At 44.5% G+C, this 22,367-nt stretch overlaps 1 long non-coding RNA gene across 1 annotated transcript in view; it reads right to left on the bottom strand.

Annotated features, from left to right (window-relative positions):
- Positions 1-2,595: 2,595 nt before the first annotated feature.
- LOC308138236 overlaps positions 2,596-22,367 on the bottom strand; it is a 44,251-nt gene continuing 24,479 nt past the window's right edge. The window contains exons 2-3 of the long non-coding RNA XR_013936877.1: positions 18,386-18,513; positions 2,596-2,670 (exon numbers count right to left, since the gene is read on the bottom strand). This is a non-coding gene — a long non-coding RNA (uncharacterized lncRNA). The remainder of the gene's footprint in view (positions 2,671-18,385; positions 18,514-22,367) is intronic.

The following is a 22,367-nucleotide window of genomic DNA, read 5'->3' as shown; positions in this document are numbered from 1 at the left end:
GACCACAGCCATTTTCACCTTCAACGCCGCCCCCCCCCCCCCCCTATTAGGTTTAGAAATTGTCATATAAACAAAATATCAGTGTACGTAAATCCCTTCCGCAGTTCACCAAATCCAGCGACGTGTCTGCTTATGAACCGATTCCCCGCTCTGACATCGCTCAAGAGAGGCACACTGTGGCTGTCCCTGCTCCAAATAAATGACCTACTTTGCACATTAACACACATTTACATGCAGGCGAGATCAGGGGCAACTTCATAGTTTCTATCTCCAGCTCAGACACTCGTCGCTTTAAGTGCAGTGTGGCTCCTGTTCAATTCTTGGAAATCACGGCCCTTTTTTCTTAACTCTCCTGCCGTGTTCGAGGGGATCACGCAGACAAGCCGAGCTGAACGGAGACGGGTTAAAACTGTGTTTCATTTCAGCCCAACTGCAAAACGCCTGCATAATATATGCAGCCGGATTGTACTTTGGCCGTGCAGGCGTGTTAAAGGAAAGTGAAGCTGGCACAGGGGCCCACCTAAGGTGCTCCCGGCTCGAGCTCGAGCTATTTCCAGACCGGCGGCCCCTCCGCCGCCTGCACCTCCACCTCTGGCTGGGGAAACCACACCGCTGCACAGGCCCCAGTCACAGACGTGATTCAAGAATGGATCCATTATTCACCCAGGCACAGGCACACACGGGTGGGATCTGGAAGTGAGACGGCAACACGCACTTTTACTTAACTTCAGTTAGAACTGCTCAAGCAGGCGAGATACACGATGGGATGTAGGAGTTTTAAAATAGAGTCATTCCAATATCCAATATCCAAGATTCCCCGTTGTTTTTTGACCCGCGCGTGATCGAAGCTGGGACGATCGCACGCTAACTCTGACGACCTACGTGATGTTGGTCACACAAACCAAAGGAACGTAACACAATGGCAGCGAAAGTCGACACACATACACACACACACGCTATGTCAAGTTTGAAGATTGCCTGACAGAGCAACACACAACTTGACATAGATGAATATGTAAGTGCTCTTTCTGTCACTCCATGTCTCTCACACATGCACAAACACACACACACACCTACACACAAAGAGACCAGATTGTATACGAGTTTGCTCACAGACCATGATAAGAAAATGTGGTAAATGCGTAATCTGATATGCATGACTTGAGGTTTCTCTCTGCCTTTCTTTTCCTCTTGGAAATCGCAGGTTGCATCCATAATTTACACCAGCCTCCGTCTGTTTCACTCTTTTCCACTCTGCTCCCTCCCTCTTTTTTTTCCTCCTCTTTCTCTCTCTCTCTCTCTCTCTCTCCATCTCCCCTTCTCTCTCCTGGCAATCTGGCTTTTGCAGCGTTGCTCATTAGCATATTGCAGAATGTGCAGATGCCACCAAAAATTATTCACCTTCCAGCGCTTTAATGCCGTTTCACATGTTTACAAACTACATCGTCGACATTTTGCTCAGCCTCCCAAACAAAAGCAAGAGGGAGAAGGTCGACTTTTTTTTTTTTAATGGGAACATGTCAGGGGGGCCAGAATGTGACATCTTTTAGTGTGATGTTTTCCTCTCATTGTCATTCACCCCAATTACATCATCCATCATGGTGGTCAAAGGTTTTTGACACAGTGATGACGACTGATGAGACGTTTCATCTCTGCTGAGGTTTAAATGAACACTTAATATTCATGCAGTCCCAGGGATAACCGAATAATAATATTCATGCTGTCCAAAGGCTAATTGAACACAATACACGTGCTTTTCCCCCCCACCAAATGGAGCCCTGTCCTACAGATTGTGCAGTGGAAAGGAAACGACTGGAGACTGGGAAGAGGGGAAGATGGGGATTAGTGGTCATTCGTCTCTTGGAGATTGACATCGGTACTGATAGCGGCAGATCAATGGCCACACGTGGAAACTTACCATTGGTTCAATACGGTGAACCATGCTGGTCGGATTTCAAGCCTTTAGGGAGAGCTTTATGCAGGGCCAGAAAGATACATATAACCAATGTGGTATACAAGCAAATATGTGGTGGTGTAAACGCTCTTTCTCTTCAATCGACTGCATCGGAAGAACAGCGGTGATGTAACACAGCGCAGAGCGACTTTGACGTACAGCGAGTGTGTTCAGACTGGCTGATACCCCCCAACCCAACAAGAACCAGCTGCCTGCCATACACAGAGGAAATGCCATTACCCTCCATCATGGAAATCATGTCGAAAACACGTGCTTTCATTCAGTAGTGGCCAGCATCTCATGGCAATTAGCTCAGTATGTTCGGACACACAGGTGGTTCCGGTACGTCGTTCTGAAAGCGCCAGGACAACAGAATATAGTGCAATATCAACGTTGGTATCAGGAGGAAAACAAAGCACATAAGTAATTTTCTTCACATTCTTGAAAGCACACTTCAGATAGTATATAACATGCTCTTGTGTGTTTAGTGGCTGGTGTGGCGCAACAAAAAACAAAAAAAATCCAAACCGCAGTCATCTTGGTTGCAAAACCATACCGGAGGGTACCAAGTGTCGCAACACGAGCTGGTGCCCGACTGTTCATGAGGAGAGACAGCGTAGGTGATAAATCTGGACCCTTACCAGTTTGGAGGAGGACGTTCCCGTTTCCTAATAGACAAAATCCGTTCCTTAATCCTCATCAATCACAGAGCGGGTCTAAAATGAAACAAAACACAATGCAACACACATCAGGGAGTGTGACAAAACACAATGTGCTTTTTAGTGATAGGAAAACAAGACTTAGGTGGCATCATTTATCGAGATGTAATAAAGCACCCCGTGGTGCTTCTGACAAATTGGAAGCGCATAACAAGGAGTGACAGAGCAGGAGAGAATATGCATATCTAATCCCTGCCAATATGAAACATGAAATGCTTAAATGACAAATACGAGTTGATTTCTTGTCTTCCTTGCAAGTGTTTTGTGCCCATCGAGTTGCAGAAGCATCTGTCTTTGAACTCTCCAGGCTGTAATCATGGAGGAATATTCCTTCCCTGCTTGTGGCTCCTCTCTAATGGAGAATTGCACATCTCCTAATGGGACTACCACTCTCTGACTATTAATGCACGAGCCTACTTTACAGGAATGCATCTTTAACTCACTTATTTCTGTGTTTGAAACTCCCACATCATTCCATTAATATTCTGCTCGACGGATTCCCAAAAAACGTTTGGCTTACAATTTTTCCACATGTGTACAGTAGGCGGAAAGAAAAGACAAGAGCTATCTTCACAGGCTACAGATTGCCCCACATTTAATTACTGTTAACACCAGCAGTAGCAAGCTAAATACGCCTCCATGATTTATTCATTTTCCCCCCCATATTTGAGTCAAATTAAATTAGTCATATGGGTTTAATTAACTAAATATGATCTGATATTGTAATTTCACACTTGGATATGGGATACAGAGAGGGGTACTTGAGTACAAAGAAACAGAGTAAACCAGTGCTCATTAGAGGCTCTTATGTGTAGTCATGTTGGCGTTACCAACAGCAGCCTGAGCTGAATGATTGCTCCCAATCAAGGTTTACACACTGGGAGGTTACCTTTATTCCTGCAGAATGGGGAGCACTGCTCACACTATCACTCACTGCTCCTATTAGCCATCGAACCGTAGCTAATACAAGTAACTCCCCTCATATTTTCTGGGACCTGTGCACAGCTAATTAATGTTACGGAAGACCAAGAACAGGTATTTTGGGGGGAAAAACAACAATTTATTCAGCCAGATACCAGATATGTTCGACGTACCACTAAAATAAGTCACAATTGGCTTAGATTTTTATTTAACTACAGTTTTTCGTTTTTAAGAATGTTTATGTAACAAAGTCTCCCTCAAGGGTTTCAAGATAAAAAGGTATGATAAAAGGACATGTTTGGAGCAAAAAAAGGAAATATTTACACAAATGTACCTCCTAAAACTACTGAACCTCAAGGTCCAAGTTTAGGTCATCTTGGCGTCCATCGGTAAATTTATGTTGCCATTTTAGAGAGAAGGTGTACAGAAAATAAACACGGTGGTGGAAATACTCACATTGATTTAAGGAGGAAAAAAACTAATAAAAGAAGAAACATTAAAACTTTCACTAGAGTAAAACATTATTCTTGTTGGGGGTTTTTTTTGGTGGGGGGGCTACACCACTCGGGCTGAAGGCAGGAAATATTCCATGTAAAGTGTGGGAATGATCACTAAAGCTGTGCCAATTCTCTGCAACCTGAATATGTGGTTCTGAGGGTTAAAACAGAACACAGCAGAGGACAAACTATTAATATGTGCCGTTATTTTCACGGTGAGGTCAATTATCAAGAAATTATAATAAAACATCTCTACGTATTTCAATTTTAAAAGTGTATTCTTCATTATTAGGTTCACCATTTCCTTCTTTATTGAAATTAGGTTTTAACGTGGCACTAATAGCTGAGCAGCTTTAAAAATAGCAGCTGTGGCACAGGTAGTTAAGCAGGTCGTCCATTGATTGTGAGGTCAGTCATTTGATCCCCGCCTCCACGTGTCTGTATGAAGACTCACAGTGAATACTGTGTTGCTCCTAAACACTGGCCAACACTTTGCAGGGCACCTTTCTCACACTGGTTTTGTGATTGTGACGGAAACTGTGAATGTTTAGACACCAGAAAGGTGACGACACGCATACAGTCGAAGGGAAGTGCTAATAAAATAATAATGAGACACGTCAAGGTAAGTTTGATTTGAAGTAAATCAAATCTAAAAGAGAAAAAAAAAAACTAAATTAAAACAGTGCTTTTTGAGTGCAAGAAAATACCCTTTTACCAACTTCATGGACCGGGTGATGTTCCCCGAGAGCAACAATAATGCAACAACGTTTTTGGTTTTTTTTTTTCCATCTTAAAATCCACAAAAACACTCACTCTTCATGCGAAAAGCGACGAGAGTTAAGTGAAAAATGATGTTTCTTTTAAATGTGGATGAACCGAGGCTTCCAAAGCTGTTTTAAAAAACCTCTTTGAATAAAAAAAAAATACTGAAATGCACCATTTCAGTTTTATTATAAATCAAGCACGTTGTGTAAAACAGAGCACACGGTGTATTTACAATGTGACATTTTATATTCAAACATTTGTCAGACCTTGATTCAGGGAAGGTCATCTTTTAAATCAGTGATGCCTAGATATAGTGTAAACCACTGAGCACACGGTCTCACGGTGGGTTATTGTCTCCAACTGCACCTGGTAATTCCAATGCAAGCATTTCTTTAGTTGTCAGAGTGTTTCTAAAGCACTATTTCTACTGCCGATGTAATTCCCCATTCATACAAAGGCTCCATCATGGCGCTAAATGAGCTGCAGTGAGTGATATAAAAAGCGGGCGGTGATTTACTGATCTTCAGTAATGAAACATGAGGCCAGTGTGGCATGTTTTCTCACTCTTGCCGAGAGGAAATATGGCTGCTGAGAGCTACGCCGGCTTGCAAAACACTGTCACACTGCCTAACGACACAGGCAGAATTATCAGAGAGAGAGAGAGAAAAAAAAAAAATACAAATGGAGGCATTGATTCAGTAGTTGTTTATTTACAGCCCTCTCTGGAGAAGAAATAAATTCCCCTGTTGAGGCTTTGTTTCCCCATAACACGACACAACGGGATGCATGAGGAGAGGGGTGAGCAGGCCACACACACACACACAGAAAACACACACGAGCGATGTGAGCGCCCGCGCTCACACGGAGACGTCTTACATCTGGATTAATCTCCAATGGGCGTCATCACAGATGCCATTAAATGTAGCAGAAGCCGAGAATCATGCAGGAAAGAAGCTGCCATCTGAATAATTTATTCGGAGCCTCATCTTGTCTCGCACCGGGGGGATTTCTGCTTTCAATTTACACTGTTTTCATCCCCATATTCAAATGGGGCAGCAGATTGGTTGTGATTGGCACACGGAAGGTCAACGTTAGCGAGCTAGCGTCAACGCTGTCCTCAGTGGGTTGGTATGCTGGTCTATTAGTACACTGGGCTAGTGTGTGTGTGTGTGTGTGTGTGTGTGTGTGTGTGTGTGTGTGTGTGTGTGTGTGTGTGTGTGTGTGTGTGTGTGTGTGTGTGTGTGTGTGTGTGTGGGTGTGTGTGTGTGTGTGTGTGTGTGTAGCAGTCTTTGTTTACCTCAGTGTGCGCTGGGTGACGCTGGAGAATAGGCCTGTGGAGCGCAGAGACATCAGTGTGTGTCTGAGCTTATTAGGCTGCTTTCCAAGGACACAGGAGGATCTAGACATTACACTGGCTGGGGAAAAAACACTATTGCTAATCATAGCAGGAAGATGTTAAGGCTGCAGACGCAGAGCGAGGGGTTCGGCGAGGGAGGGGGGAGTATACAAAGAGATGGGAGTGGAACTGGAGGAGTCAAGGATGGGAGCAGGACAGAGGAGGCGATGAAAAAAAAAAAAAAAAAGGAGTGAAAGGATGAAGTCATGGCTCTCATGCATGTCCTCGCTCTGTGTGTCACACTGGGACTGAGAAAAGGACGCGGAACAGTCCACCAAGGCGCAGGTCAACTGTGACGGGATGAGCTGCCATTAGCCGAAGGCACCACAAAGCAGCTGACAAGCAAGAGGGGAGGGAAGAAAGAAAAAAAAAAACAACTCGCTCAGAGTGACAAACTGTATTTTCAAGTGCTCCGTTTGAAATTTCCGAGGCACAAAGGATGTGTTTTGTTGTTTCGTGCTGTTGTCGCACAACTCCGTGGGGAGCAGATCAGTCTATCCCACTATACACTCGATGTAGGTGGCGTATGCTCAACAGAAGCAGACGACATATCACAGACGCGTGTGCCGTGTTTGTCTAAAGACACTTGTTCTGTTAGAGGGAAGCGTTCTCTGAAATGTATAACAAACTCACACACACACACACACAAAAAAAATGGGTTATGAGGTTGCTCGAGGGAAACTGCTTACCAAGCAAAATGCCCTTGTCATTTCCAGTAGTAAATTGGTATGTGCAAGCTGGCGATGATGACAGGACTTGGCTGTTTCTGCCGTTACAAGCGTTACAAGCATGAATGGCCCCGTAGTAGCCAGGCACAGTGCAGCGGTTCAACAAGGCCTCTTTAACCAGCTGAATGACAGGCGAGCAGACGGGCGGCGAGCCAGCCACAGACATTCAGCTCCGGCTGCTTGTAATGATGCCAACGCAGCTAAACCAGCGAGGCCACGTTATGCAGTCAGAAGAGAGACTGCGAGAAGAGACATCTATGAGTGCTTCCACAGTTAGGTCACAGGGGCTGCGTCTTTCTTCTCCTTCCACGTATCCCACCCCCCCCATCTGGCTCCAATTGTTCAACGCCGTCCTCCAAGGATCCTCCTCTAAAATAACAGTTACGCTCGTCTTTTAGTTACCGTGGGGAGTCTATGACTGTGCGGCTTGTTGCCTTGTTAAACTTTAAATGACAGCGTCCACAAGGCCCCGGGTGTTGCGTCAGTGGCTCTCTGCACCCTCCACCTTGTGGAAATCTCCGTGCAAACTGAGGGGAAACTCGGCACCAGTATGACACAGCATGCAGGAATGCACAAGCAGGATGTGGCTCTCTCTCTCTCTCTCTCTCTCTCTCTCGCTCTCTCTCTCTCCTCAGTGAGCCATCGTCTCCTCCTCCTTCTCTTCCCCCTTCTCTCGCTGTGGGCACATGCACCCAGTTATTATCAAGGTTATTTTCTCCAGAGCACCAAATCCCTGTTTATGGGCATGAGCGTGTGTCACAGGGCCCTGGCCATCTACCCACAGGACGCTGACTCGGTAGACAATTCCAGAGTAAAACCTCTCTTTCTGAGGCACTGCGGTTGCTTTAACTCCCATTTAAAACAAACAGAAGGAGGGAAGGGGGTGAGGGGGGGGTGGGGGGGTAGTATTTGTGATTTGCAGTAGCTGTGTCATGACCTCAAGTGAGACAGCAAAAATGTTTCGTGTGAGCTTTAACCTCAAATCTAACCAAAATCTGGGATTTATTTCTGGAAACCACCAAGTCCGTCCACACCGTAGAGAGAAAATCTGATACCCAAGAAAATAAGCTAGGCTGAGCGTAACTTATTTGATCTACATCGGTGTTGTGTACTCAAGACATGAAGGCAAAAGTGCAGTTTTTTACGTTATGTCTGACTGAGGTGTAAAAAAAAAAAAGAGAGAGAAAAATGTTTCTACTATTGTAAGTTCAGTTCAATCCTTCGTAGAGTCAGACGCCCTAGAGAATTGTAACCTGGACTATAACACACATTTCCTTTTGGCAACGACTACAGAGGAAGAGAAGACTGTGAAAGGCTTCGTGGTTAACAAGCCCTGTAAAAAACACTAACCAATCCAACAAGCTAGGTATTATACCAGTCAATTAGAGGCAGACAGGAGGCAAGCTTGTTGTCTGGACGGCGACACAGAGTAGACTTGTTCTGCTGCTACTGTAGGCTTGTCGGCAAACAAGGGCCTGGAGCAACCTGAACTGCCAGCTCAAAAGTAAATTTGCATGTAACAAACTGTTAGCCGGGGTCACCGGTGCGCGAGCGTGCACACACGCTGGAGTTGGCTGCGCTCTCCACAAAAGCTGCTTCCTCTTCGTTTCATCACGCGGGCCAGGCTTTGTTGGTGTGCGGAAATGCCTCCAGAGGGAATGAAAATATTGGCAAGTCCCTGCAGCTCGACGTGGAGAGAGAGAGAGAGAGAGAGAGAGAGAGAGAGAGAGAGAGAGAGAGAGAGAGAGAGAGAGAGAGAGAGAGAGAGAGAGAGACGGGTCCTGCAGCTGCAAGAACGCTCACACACACACACACACACAACCGCACATGTATGCCAAGTGCCCATGTATGCCGGGGGCTCCGGTTACGCGCACAGATAACCGTGTTAACCTAAAGAACATAAACACCGGTGTGCGGTTACGAGGCTGGCAGGCCAGCCGAGGAGGCAGAAGACGCGAACACCGATGCTACGCACAGCTAAAGTTGGACCAACGTTGTCACGGCTGCCATAAAAATAGAGCCAATGCGAAAGCTCATACCGGGGCTAAAACGGGCCCCGGAGAATTGAGTGATTCATTGAGTATTGTTATCTCGTTGAGAGATCTTGTGACACAGTCCAGGAAAGGTCAGGAAAAGTTGAGATATTTTTAGGGGGGGGGGGGGGGGGGGGGGGGGGGGGGGGGGGAGTCAAATCACTGTCTAAGTTGTTGTAACTTGCCGAAAATCTAATCATCTCCTCTGCCCACATCCAAGCCCGAGGTTGCACACATTTTCTACCTTCAGGGAATTTGAAGTTCCAAAACTCTATCGAAGGCAACCGCCCGGGGAAAACACGCGCTGGCAACCAAGAGAAAGTGCTGACTCATCCCAAATCGATGGTTTCAACCCCCCCCCCAGCTTTCACCCGTCGTACCACCTTGCTCTTGTAAAAAAAAATTGGGGGGGGGGGGGTAATTCCATTACCTCACTCCATAGCTATCCGAGCTGGTGAAAAAAAACACATGTTTGTAATCGCATGACAGCAACTCCAACAACGGATGACTGCAATCAAGCAGCACTGGTCACCACTTATGGTAAAAAAAACAACAACAAAAAAACTACATTAGAAAAAAACAGAAACCTGCAATTTACAAGAGAAGAAAAAACAATCAATCCGTTGTTTAAATAATCAAAGAGCATGCATTGAAGTCGTGCACATACTTCACCATAATCCCCTCTCGTCAGTATGTTAAGCGATAGCTGCAGTTATGCTAACGTAACTTTCACAAGCAGCTGCCGGTGGTATTCGCCGCCGTATCCGGCAAATTTCACAAAGCGTAGCACATTAAACTTCTTCAACATCCCGTCAACAGAGCAGCCAGGTTAATTTGGGAAGTATTTTGGGTGCACGCAGAGATTTTCAGCTTCACACCGTCTCAGTGAGCCACCCACACTTGCGTTCGGTTGACCAGGAAATTTAAAACAGTATGCTATTTTTATTTAATACTTCATGTAAATTGCGCCTCCTACACACAACTGACAGACTCGGGTGCCTAACAGTATGTCTTTTCATCATCGCTGCTACAAGTTTTCTAAGGTAATACTCATCTCCTGCCATCAGCCAACGCTGCGTGTATATAAATGCTAAACCTACACTGTGGTTTTTTTTCAAAATTTCTGTCAAAGGTCCAACAAATGATGAATATACATACAAGAAAACAGTAGTTTGTACTCACCGCCTCCTCTGTAAATAGATTAAGATTCTCAGAGGGTCAAAGAAACACAAAGGTTGAATTGGCTCGACGATAAAAAAAAAAAAACAAGTAGTTCTTGTTTATGGACTATTTGAGGTTTTATTGTACTTTACACAGGCTTCTGATTCAACAAGCCAAACACTCATGAGAAGTAGTGAAGTTGCCATAAAACGTTTTTCAGTTTCCTTACATATCAGGAGCATAATAAAAATGACAAAATATAAAATATGTTTGCATGAGGCTGACAAGGCCTGACTGATTTATTAGATCCATTGTTATTTCTAAAGTACGAATACAAATATAATGTAAGGGCTCATGAAAAACATGATTTAGAGTCACATTTTCCATAAAACAGGAATAGGAAGACAAATGCCAACTGGGTTGAAGAAAACATTGCAGGGCCATGTATTTCTATTTCATAGTTTTTGAAGATTTTCATTTAAACGTTCAGCTTGAATCAGTATTTTACCAGAGATAAGTGATTTATTGGCTCTTCGCTGAACTTTTGCTGCATTGCTCATATGAAGGCAGCACCGCCTGAATCGTTCACTTTAGCTGTGGATTCACGTTTAAGAAATTGTTTCTTTGAACAGAGCAACTTATGGTTCACTTCAGCATAACTTAGCTGCATGTGCTAAATATATATATAGACATTTTTTTTTTTTTTTGGGGGGGGGTTCTAAGCATACAAAAGACTGGAGATTATCATTTGAATCAGTAACCTATGCAACAAGTTGGCTTTGTATTGATTTACGAGCACAAAGGAAGAAAAAAAACATTTCATCACACAACCGACGACAACTCTGCCTTCCAGAGGAGATATGAAGAAAAAGCAGATTCGAAGTGTACTGACAGAGTGCAAGAGCTCTCAAGGCAGCTGCTTGAGTTTCTCTGTCACTCTCGCTCACTCACTCACTCACACACACACACACACACACCCACACACACACACACACACACACACACAGGCACACACTCCTTTTTAGCCAGGCACCCAGCGATGACACAAGGAGTGTCTCTGGCAGCCAGTAAGGCAGCACTAAACAGACAGAAATATCTGCTCTGACAGACGGACAGACCGTCACCCACCGCGACGTGCACGCAGCTGTCACCGGGCTCACCGCACCTCGTCCCATCCCTCTGCTTTCATTTCCCTTCGCGCAACTCTTTCTCTTCTCCCAACAACAATTCTTTTATTCGTCTCTATTTTCTTTAACCACCTCTTTCTTACAACTATCATGCACAATGAAATGGCCACTCCTACATTCAGGATGTTCAGTTTCACTTTGTTTGGCTTGCAGCCAGAGACGAGGAGGAGGAGGAGGAGGAGGTGGAGGTGGAGGCAGGTCTGGTTTCACGGGGCCAACTGTTTTAGCACGCAGCCATCCTCCTCTTGGTCAGTGCTTCCCTCTGCAATCCAACTCTTGTGCTCCTTTGACCCCCCCCCCGCCCCTTCCTACAAACTTTTGTTCTTGCTTTCTTTTCTTTTTTAACGCGCAAATCTGTTCTCAATCTTTGCGTGTCTGTTTCGCTTGCTCTTTTCTCCGTAACAGCCGTTCTCAATTAGGAGGGTCATGGAGCGGAGTGCGGAATAAGTCAGACCGTGGAGCTGGTATCTGGAGCTGGAAGCGCCCGCAGATCAGCAGCAAGAAGAAACCACGGGAATAACGTGCTGTGTTGAAAACCAGGCTACGGCCTCCGTGTGCGTAAATCAGCGCCGTGTCAACAGGTTGCCGTGACCTTCGACGTAGATATTTAGACCCCCGTGGATATGACAGAACTGCAAATGTTGGGATAGGCTGTGAGCTGCCGTCTTGTGTCGGAATGTAGATCTCTGCTCGATTTAAAGTTTCCACGCGCTGAAACAATGGGGGGAAGAAAAAAAATCAGTCAGGCACACCCATGCACCAAATCTTCGCCCCATGGAGAGAGCTACTTTAATTGCTTTGTTTCAATGGTCCCTGCTGAACGAGGAAGAAGCTGGCGGCTCCAGTTTACAAGACACATCTGCAGGTGTTGCATTTCAAACTGAGAAACTCAAGCTGCGAGAAGGAACACATACACTACCACAGACGCAGATAGAGGAATATTCAGACAGATTGTCTGCTCGTCTCTTGCTCTCACACACACACACACACACACACACACACACACACACACACACACACACACACACACACACACACACACACACACACACACACACACACACACACACACACACTGCAGGTGCAGCACCGTTCGGTGTTCAGTACTTTCCTCCACGGCAACGAGCCTAAAAAAAAACGTTGGCACATCTGAGAGAGGTGAAATTGAAAATCTCTTAACATCTGCGTCTCTTTCTATAAAAATACTGACTTTAATGTAAGACGATACAAAATATATGACAAGACAAAGCCATGGCGCAGTATATTGAGCACAGACCTGTCAAATCCGGAGAAAGCGCGCTCTTATCAATGGGGCTCCTGCAATGTTCCTGCCGCTTCCCAGTAAGCATGGCACGCTGTCTATTTGACAGATCCAAAGCCACCTTATGTAGCTGAGGGGTATGTTGGTTTTAGATAACCTCTCTGTGGCTGGTGCACTTTGTGGAAAAATGGCTTCACTTTGTTGCCATATAACCACTGGGATGCAGCATCTGCCCCACAGGCTCCTTAAAATTAAAAAAAAAAAAAAAAAAAAAAAAAAGCTAATTCGTTGCGATTTTCACCCGCTTAATTTGAAGGCTCTCAGAGCGGCGAGAATCAAATCTGTTTGTTACAGCTGAGTGTCGAGTAGTTAGGAGGATCTTTGGGTGGCATGCCATCGCATGCACTGAAAGAAAGGGCAATCAGCAAAGCCTGAAATGGCATCCAACAGATTCAATCTCCTTTCTTCGAGCATCTCTATTGTGACGTTACCGCACATGCCGCATTGCACACATTTGTGATCATCTATGCAAAGAGGCCACAGATGGACAGGAATGGATCTAATTGAGAAACGTGTGTGCGTAACGCTTAAGAATAATCATTCTTACACATTGATCAGAATTTTCCCTCTCGTTCCTTTTCTGTCTTCCTTCATTCATTAACGGCGAGTTGCGCGCGACTGATTCTGGCATCTTGCCGTGCAGTTTGTGAAATTATCCAAACCAGGGCACCGTGTCTCTTTTGTGTATCGGTGCAAGGTTGGGAGTATTCATGAACACCATCTCTCACTGTCACCATACAACTTCCGCCCTGCTCTCTGCGCCCCCCCCGCCCCCCCCCCACACACACACACACACACACTCTCTCGGTGAATCCTTGTGAAGCGTTGGAAGAACGTCGCGGGTATTATGAGGAGCCATTAATGAGTGTGTGGCGTGGCGTGTTGTGATGTGCGGCATATTACAGCCATTCATCAGAGTCAGGAGACACTTGACAGGCGGACAGCCAACAGGTTGTGTAATCATATAACACAGCCATGTCAGGCCTGCCACAGCTCCGTGTCCCATTCAGGCCTCTAATGTTGTTTTCCTCTGGGTAATTGACAATGCCAGACAGAGAGACCCAGTGATGGATAACATAATGGACCAAACGGCACACAAAGATGGCGGCCCACCGGACTGATGTCACTTCAGATTATATCAGCGTTTGACGATATTTAAAAGAAATGTACGGTTTACTGCAGAATGCGTTTTATCTCTTTCTTTTGTTCAGTGATGGTCTCCGCACTAAACTTACCTGAGCATGGCCAAAAATGCAAGGAATGAGTCCGTATCACAAGAATGGGCCACGAAACACAAATTATATACAGATTATCAAGGCAAGATTGTACAGACCTCTTGAAGGGGAATAACAGTTTATTTTAGCTTTCAGCATTTCCCATTAAAGTCTATATTGAGGCTCTAAAGGTCACACTAACTTCGACTTTCAGAAGCTCACAGAAAAACCAAGTCAGAAAAACAACAACACATTCTCACTGCATATTAGGACATTACCCAATAGAAATGTATTTTTACTTTTGAGTGAAGTTAAATATAGACATTCGCCACCTGAACTGTGCTAATTCTAACTCGATTTACGACTTTCCATCATGCTTAATAGCCGTAAACCCTACAGTCACATTGTTATGTTTCTATGTGAGGCTTGCTTATTGTGTTAGAGGACAGTTCGCATTCGAACAAGTCACTTAGAGGTGAATTGGTAGACAAAGTGAGATCTGTGGCTACAATGAGCAGATTAAAATCCAACTGTGGAACTACAAATAATAAATCGACATCGACACAAGCCCATTAAAGACAAGATCAGGTCTCAGACCTCCATTTATCATGCACTCCATTGCAATGAATAAATACTGAGTCGAGAATTCCCAATAAGAGTTAGCTCCTCCTGACGGTCTTGAATTACCAACAAAACATGAAAGAGAGGTTTGTGCGGATGGCCAGCGGATCTCACCCCGTGTTTCCCTCAGATGGCTTCGCTCCCATCTGGAGTTTACCAACAGGTAAAACAGTCAAAGCCAAACACAGGCAGACACACCCATCTTCACCAATACACATCAGCAACAGCCTTCCAAATACAAGCAACAGGCAGTTATCCGGCTGTGCTTTGGATCCGAGAAAGTTTCTGCCAACCACGAATCTGGCAAAGTCTCAGATCTGTCAAGTGCGGTCCCAGACGTTTGCTTTACGCCATGAAATGCATTATTAACAGGTTGTTGTTGTTGTTGTTCTTGTGCAACTCCCCATTTTTAAAAAAAAAGAACAAATCTGCATATATTCAGAATGAGCCTGATTATATACAATAATAGGACATACAACATACTGTTAAATTTGATCACGTCTTTATGGAGAAGAAGGTACAAATTAGTGACTAAGACCTAAAAGAAAGGCAAAAAGGTTTGAAACTTGACTTCAAACTGTAATTGCATTTGCTAACAGTAATGGATATTTACTGCACCGAGTCTGAGTCATAATTATGTTGAGGGAAAGTGTACTCCGTATCTATGCAAGTATTTCAAAACAATCTATCTAAATGGTGGCAATGATTGTGCCAAAAGATGACAAAGATAAAGTGTTACCCTGGGAATACGAGTGTACCAGGAAGTCCATCTGACACAGAGGAATGTGCATATTCTAACTCCACCACCGCTCGACACAACTCTCAGCTGCATCAGAGGAGATGAGGTGGCCCCGAGGCGGTGTTAGACATTGTTAAGGATAGCAAGCATCCTCACACAACCTGTTCTGCTCTGTCCCTAAGCTGGAGAGGAGAAGACAATGTTCTCTCTCATCCTCCCACTCTCACCATTTTATACCTCTGCTTGTTTGTGAGTTGCCTCTCGCTGCACACAATCCAAAAAACACCAGCTTGTAGCATGTGAAAAATGGGCCGTAAAACAGTCGGCACAATGAATATCAGCAGCGGAGATAAAAATACGCATTCCTGTCTACTGAATACCATCAGTCTACCAAGCTGGAAGTAAAACTCCTCAGAGAGTAATAGCTTAGATTAGACTCCCATTATGTCACTTTCTCCATATCTACATTTCTCGAGCTTGATCATAAACATAGTTAAATATTTATACACTACGTACTTCTCATGTTCTCCTCACATAAAGCCATAGCGAAGGGGGGGAAAAAATTAAGAAAAAAAGACCAGATCTGGGTGGGTTTACGTTCACAGAGCATATCGAAGAGGCCGTGTCAATCTTTTCCAGAACATGTGTTATCATGTGCATAAATGTGCGTGGGCTCTGAAACGTCACCATGATCCATTAATGTACACGCCACGCTCAGAAGTTCCACCTGAACGGTAAAATAAATGCACTTTTGTGCTCAGTTCTCCATTTCATCGGCTCAAAACAGCCACATGATGTGATGCTGCGAACATTAAAAATGCATCCAGTCAAAGCTATGGGGGCAAATACTCTTCAGTTAACTGCAACAGTCTGCAACACGCCTGCAGTAATGATAGGCTTTCTAAACAAATTAAGCCAAAAGAGCTCCACATTACTCATCCTGGCTGGCTGTCTGGCCAGATTCAGCCTCAACCGCACAGTTGTTTGATCAACTGTTGGTGCATAGTGTATGTGTTAATGTTGGAGGAGGAGGTATAAAAAAAAAAAAAAAAAAAAAAGATATGAGTCCATGAGCGCCAGGGAAGATGAATACAGCTCGACAGCGGCAGAGACAGGCAGTGAAACTTGTTTCCCTCTACTTTCATGTGTCTGCAGTCATATGCTGTCATATTCTGCAGCTCTCTTCATTCTTTCACTGTGCATTAGTTGTCACTCTGCCGCCGGTCGACGCGCGCGAGTCTGCGCCGGCCGTAAAGTGTGTTAAACCTGTCACTTTTCTGTGCTCTGAAGTCCGTGTCCTAATCGCTCTGGCTGATCCCTGCTAGTCGTGCATGTGTGTACAGTATCTGTGTCTGTCTGCCGGCCTATGCGTGCATACGTTGAGTGTTTGCGAGGGGCAGATGCTCCCAAAGCGGTGCCATTGCTCATCACACACATTCACACACACACACACACTGCACTAAGGAAGATTAACTAGCACTTTATTATTTATTTGCTTCATGATCTGCCCCCCACTCACCCTCCAAAGCCTCCCTCAGTCATCCTTCTTAATCCCTGGTAGCAAAGAATATGGGAGGAGAGGCACATAAAGAGTAGATAACTGGAGCTGGGTGATGGAGATGGGCGGACTTAAAAACAAAATTCTGACTTAATGCAGTGGAAGAAAAAGAAAAACTGTCATCATGTCACAATAGCTTGTTTGCATTATATTTTGTACAATTTTGATTACAATACAGTACATGCTTTAGCACACAGAGGTTATTTTTTTTAGGTAACGACATAATACAAATTATACACCAGAACATTTTTTTTTTTGCACCAAAGACATTAAGATTGATTCCAAAGCAAATTTGCAATAAATATTCAATAGAAGGTTCATATTGAGTCATCATCAGCATTCATGATTATTCAGTGATGATGATTTTGAGCTCCATATGCAACATAATAGATTCTGGCCACATCACAAGTTTTAAGGTGAGCAGATAATTTAGGAGTTTAAATATTATCATGTCAGTTTTATGTATATTTGTGACATTTTAACGCTTATCTGGGGATGCAAGAAATACAAGGAAGACGCATGCTGCTGTTAAAACATGGCCTCTACACTGAATAAAGTGATTGGTTGTCGGAAGGGATCCACCGATACCACTTTTTTGTAAAAGACAAGTAGCAACAAAAAAAAAACTACAACGCTCATAAAATTGACATCCTGCACATAGTTCTGGTTCAAAAAGCCAGGACACATGTCCATTACAAGACGAGTTATACACGTGGTCAAATATGATCTGTTGGGGGGGAGGGGGCAGTGGTCCAGATTATACAACATAAATATTTCACACGAATGAACAAGCAGAGCCTAACAGATTAGAGGAATTCCATTCAGATGATTTGAATAGTTTTATTTTAACCCTTTAGCTGGGAATAACATCATACATGGGCTATCAAAGAAGTGATAGCACAGATAGTTTTGGCATTACTTGCTGATGCATTCATATGCAGCAGAAAAATTCAACTATATCCTGGAAAGTTCTCAAAGGTTAAAAAGAAATCCGTATCTTGACAATGCCTTTGACGTGTCGAAGCCTTTTGAGTTTAAATCCGGAGCCAAAGTTGCGGTTGCATACTGTAGAAAAATATCAGAGTTCTCCAAATGTCAAATCTGCAGATCAACAAAAACACAAACAATCGCGTCCCTCTTTCCCCGATCTGGCTGCGGCTCAACAGAATAGGGGAAAAAGTCAGTTACTCTGTAAACAAATGTTTCTTGAATAATCGCATCATGATTTTGTTCATTTGTACACCAGCACAGGCTTCACACTGAAGGCTGGCTGTGTTTTTGGGTTGTTGTTTTTTTTTTTTTTTTTTTAATAGGGAGCCAAACAGGATCCCGCACAGCTCCTCATAAACAGCAGCTGCAGACTGCTCAGTTCCCAGTCCCTCCCCGGCCGCCAGCCCAGGAGGGTCCAATCAAAACCAGCCACATTACTCCTTCACTTCGCCTTTGCGTGCCAAGTCTGCTTTGACTTGGAGGAAGGGGAAAAAAAAAACAAAAAAAAGAAAGAGAGCCAGGCCTGAACCGAACAACGTGCACCAGCAGTGAGTTATGGATTAGAAGAAATATCGGTTTACCTGTTTAACCCCTGACCTCGGTGGTGCTGCCGCTGTGGTCGCCACCCCCTCCCCCGCCCCAGTCTTCATATATTCCTCACGCGGGGGGGGGGATCCCTCGCTGACCTCTCCTTAAGTGGTGATCTGATCTGAGCGGGAGAAAGACAAGAGGAAGAAGAAAAGCCTGTTAAATTTCTTTTAATGGAACGCCAGCCACAGCCTGGTTCAGACGGAGGACAAATGTATCATGGAGAAATACACCCCGCCGTTGAAAAATGTATGCGGGAGAGCCATGAGGGACTTTGCCATACTGCCCCATTTAGTCTCCCTCCTAACCCTGCCGGAGCGCCAGTGAACCACTGAACAACCGCACCACCAATCACACGGGCGTGCGTGTACACTGCAGCAGTCCCGTGTGAGTTCTCTCTCTCCCCACCACCACCACCACCACCCCCCCACCACTGCACAGGAACAATGTCCTTCCTAAAGGTTATCAGCCGCCCGGTGCTTGGTCAGCCCTCATCCTGAGTCCATTACACACAGAGCAGAGAGATTCACTGCCTTAATACACCTCTTAGTCTCTCCTCGCTGCTTGGCTGCACCCTCTGCAAACTGATACAAATCCGGCGTAAACACACGCGCGCATGTCAAAATGAGCCTACTTGCACATCTCGTTTCTGTCCTTTGACGTCTGGGACGAACTTCAATTCGACTGGTGTGCGATCCATTGTAAAAAAAAAAACTGCCATGAAACAACACAAGCCTGATTTTAAAAACTCTTTGGAATGATTTCTTTGCAACACACGCTGGTTTTATTTGTAGAAACACCTGTAAAACTAAACGGCATCCTCCCAGCCGCACTCTGTAGTCAGTGATCATGAGCGAATGTTCGGCGCAGAAAAGCGAAGCAGGTTAATTCCACATTCTGAAGATCAGCATGTTGGCCTTGTTATTGAGAGCGTGTCAGCCTTGCTGATGTTAACATTTAGTTCAAAGCTTTGCTGTACTTAAGCGCAGCCTCGCAGACTGCTAGCGTGGCTATTGCCTCTCACTTTCATTTAAGGATCCGAAACATTTCAAGACAACAAAGTGAGCTGACGTAACACATTCAGAGGTGCAGAAACTTCGACCTGTACTTGTATGAGACGTGAAATACAAGCGATAGTAGAAGCATAATTCAACGTTGTCACTGAAACTAAAAGGAAATAATACACGTTCTGAAGTGTACTCAAAGTATAAAAGTGAAAAGTGGCTTCTTGAGGGACATTTCTTCAAGTTGACACAGTCAAACATTTCTTTTTTTTTTTTTTCATTTTGCTCCGATGGGTAACAAAAAAAAAGGATGATGATATCTTGGTGTTACTGCCCCCTCCATTTAGGGAGGATGTCCATAAGGCACGCCGTTCATACATTCAATACAGGGCAGGGTGCGTACCAATCTGTAACAAAGTCTCCTAAAATTTAGTATATGTCTTCGATTCCAACTTCTGAGTCTCTCTGCAGAGTCATTTGGTGCAATCCTGACAATATGGTCCTTATCCTCACATCTGTAGACGTTTTTAGCAATATTCGGACATCTTTTTTTTTTGTTTTTGTTTAGTACCTGCAAGTTTATAGCTTTTAACAGCCGTCTCCCAGGAAGAGGCATAGTTCTCCCTCTTCTCTTGCAGTTTCCATCTTTCAACACTGAAGCAACCAGGCTTTCTGTGCTTCTGGGGACCGAAGTGGCCACTGTCCAAGACGTACAGTATATTTTGGCACTTGATCTCCGAGTGGAAGAAAATTTGGTCAGTGGGTCGCTTGCCAAGAAGGAATCTTCCGAACACAGAATGAGGGGAAACTGTCGAGATCTGATGTCAGTATTACTGGAAGTGTGTGATGAAGATTAGTTTCTTTTGGGTTTTTTTTCTGTCTGCATACAGTTCATCGTGTTAAATCACCATGCTCAAATCACAAAAACCAAGGCAACGGCATGCACACTGAATGGTTTCAACATGGCACAAGCTAAAAGTCAATTTACCTCTGAAATTCTGAAATAACTTCGGGATAAAGAAATGGTTTGCAAAGGGGGCCGCTTACAGATGGAACAAGGCTCCTTTTACGCTGCAGCACCTGCTTTGTGCGTTTAACCCGCAAACGAAGAGAACATAATGTGGGAAGAGGGGGTTGATTTTGGACAGGGGCCAAAAAGAAGAGGACAGGGTGGAGGAGAAACCCATAAATATGCAGGGAGGCGAGCAGGTGTCGCGGACAAATGTGATTTACAGGGTCTCCGTCCCCATACAGCGCTGACAGGTAAGCCTATTAGGTTGATATTACCCAGCCATAACATGCACCGATGGACCCTCTTTAAAGCATGAGCGTCTGTAGTGAGTGTGTAAAGGTGATGGATTTAAAAGTAATATTTTAATACCACATGGTTAAGGTGAAAATGCAATAACTGCATATTGATTGAAGCAGATTTTGAGAAGTGTAGTGTGGGTTTTTCTTCCACGAAAGGTGATGTTATTCCACAACCACTGCAATGTTTTATCACCAGAGTATTTAGATGGGATCTAGTTTAAGTGCAATACTGAGCAAATGTTTTTTTTTCTCATAGACTGAAATGACATTAAGGCTCATATTCAAGCTGTGCAAGCGAGAGCAGTCGGCACACTGGAAACTGCCGGGGAGCAATCAGGGGAGAATGCAAACGTTCATGAGGACCGAAACGCACGAGAACATCGAGATCCGCAATCGAATTTCACTTGTGATACTGCGCGAGAGACACAAGTATCGAGGAAAATTGCTACCACTTGAGCAGCACAGTACAGATGGTGTTGAGAGCAACACAGCACAAAGCAATGTGTTCCTTAATAATGTGGTGAATATTTCAGTGAAAAAGCTGAGTGCTTCATAGTGGTTTCTGCAGACTCCAGATTTTTTTTTTTTCTTCCCCTCTTCTTCTTCTTCTTCTTCTTCTTCTCCTTGTCAGAAGTGTGAACTCTTTCATCCAGCATATAAGAGGCTGCGGTAAAAAAAAAATCATCAAAGAAACTAATCGTGTTAAATGAGTTTTGTGTCTGTATCCATGACTTCTGGGGTGTGCGTGTTGGGGTGTCGTACGCGCACGCGACAGACTGAAGCACAGTTGTCACCTTTGAATCGAAACTCTCCACTCGAGTCGCTCGCTGCTGTTTTCGCGATCGCGCCTACTCTTTTTAACGCTTGAATCCCGGCAATCGTATCTGATGATGTGGCTCTTCATTGACTGCGATAAACCAATTTTCTGTACAAAGTCTTTAAAGTGATTCAAACGCTGGAGATGACAAAGCCTGCGTTTGCCATTTAAAAGCCCTTAACACCACCAACGTTTACTTTAGCTTCCTGAGGGGAATCCTAGTCTCAAGTGGCTGCTCAAGTCATACTGACAGACTCGCTCACATGTGCGCGTCTTCACACATGCTGTATACCGCACACACACACACACACACATACGCACCTTATCATTCAAGGCTAAGGAAGCAGGGGAGCTATAAAAGCCAACCTCATCTCCTTAAAAGAGGCAGGGCTGTCCCTGGGTGTCTTAACACAACTCATCAACTGTTAAACCAGAGAGAGGGGAGGCAGAGCGGTAAAAATCAATGCCCCCAGCACAGCAAACAGCAGTCAATGATGTTACATGGAAGAGGAAAGTGTGCGAATGTGCAGCAGCATCTGGAGAGGTGAGGAGAAAGGAAGACGAAAGTCCACGTAAAGCCAAAAGCAGCGGGCTAATATATGTGATTGACCGCTTCTATGCAAATAGAAGAACTTTAAAATCCAGACAAATGCAATTTAAAGCAGCAGCAGCAGCCTCGGAAATCGATCGGCGCCGTGAGCGAGAGAAGCCATTTTCCTCCAGCCAAGATAAAACACTTTACTATGAGCTGTCAGATACTTATCAGGAGGAAATTAGCAGAGGAATACCATTTTCCCAAAACAAACAGGTCAAGTGTTTCTCCTTCTTGAGTGGTCTCTCTGT

This window comes from Blennius ocellaris (genome assembly GCF_963422515.1).
Source record: "Blennius ocellaris genome assembly, chromosome: 13".
Lineage (NCBI taxonomy): Eukaryota > Metazoa > Chordata > Actinopteri > Blenniiformes > Blenniidae > Blennius > Blennius ocellaris.
Note: the sequence above shows the minus strand (reverse complement) of the source record. Positions and strands in the feature narration are given on the sequence as shown.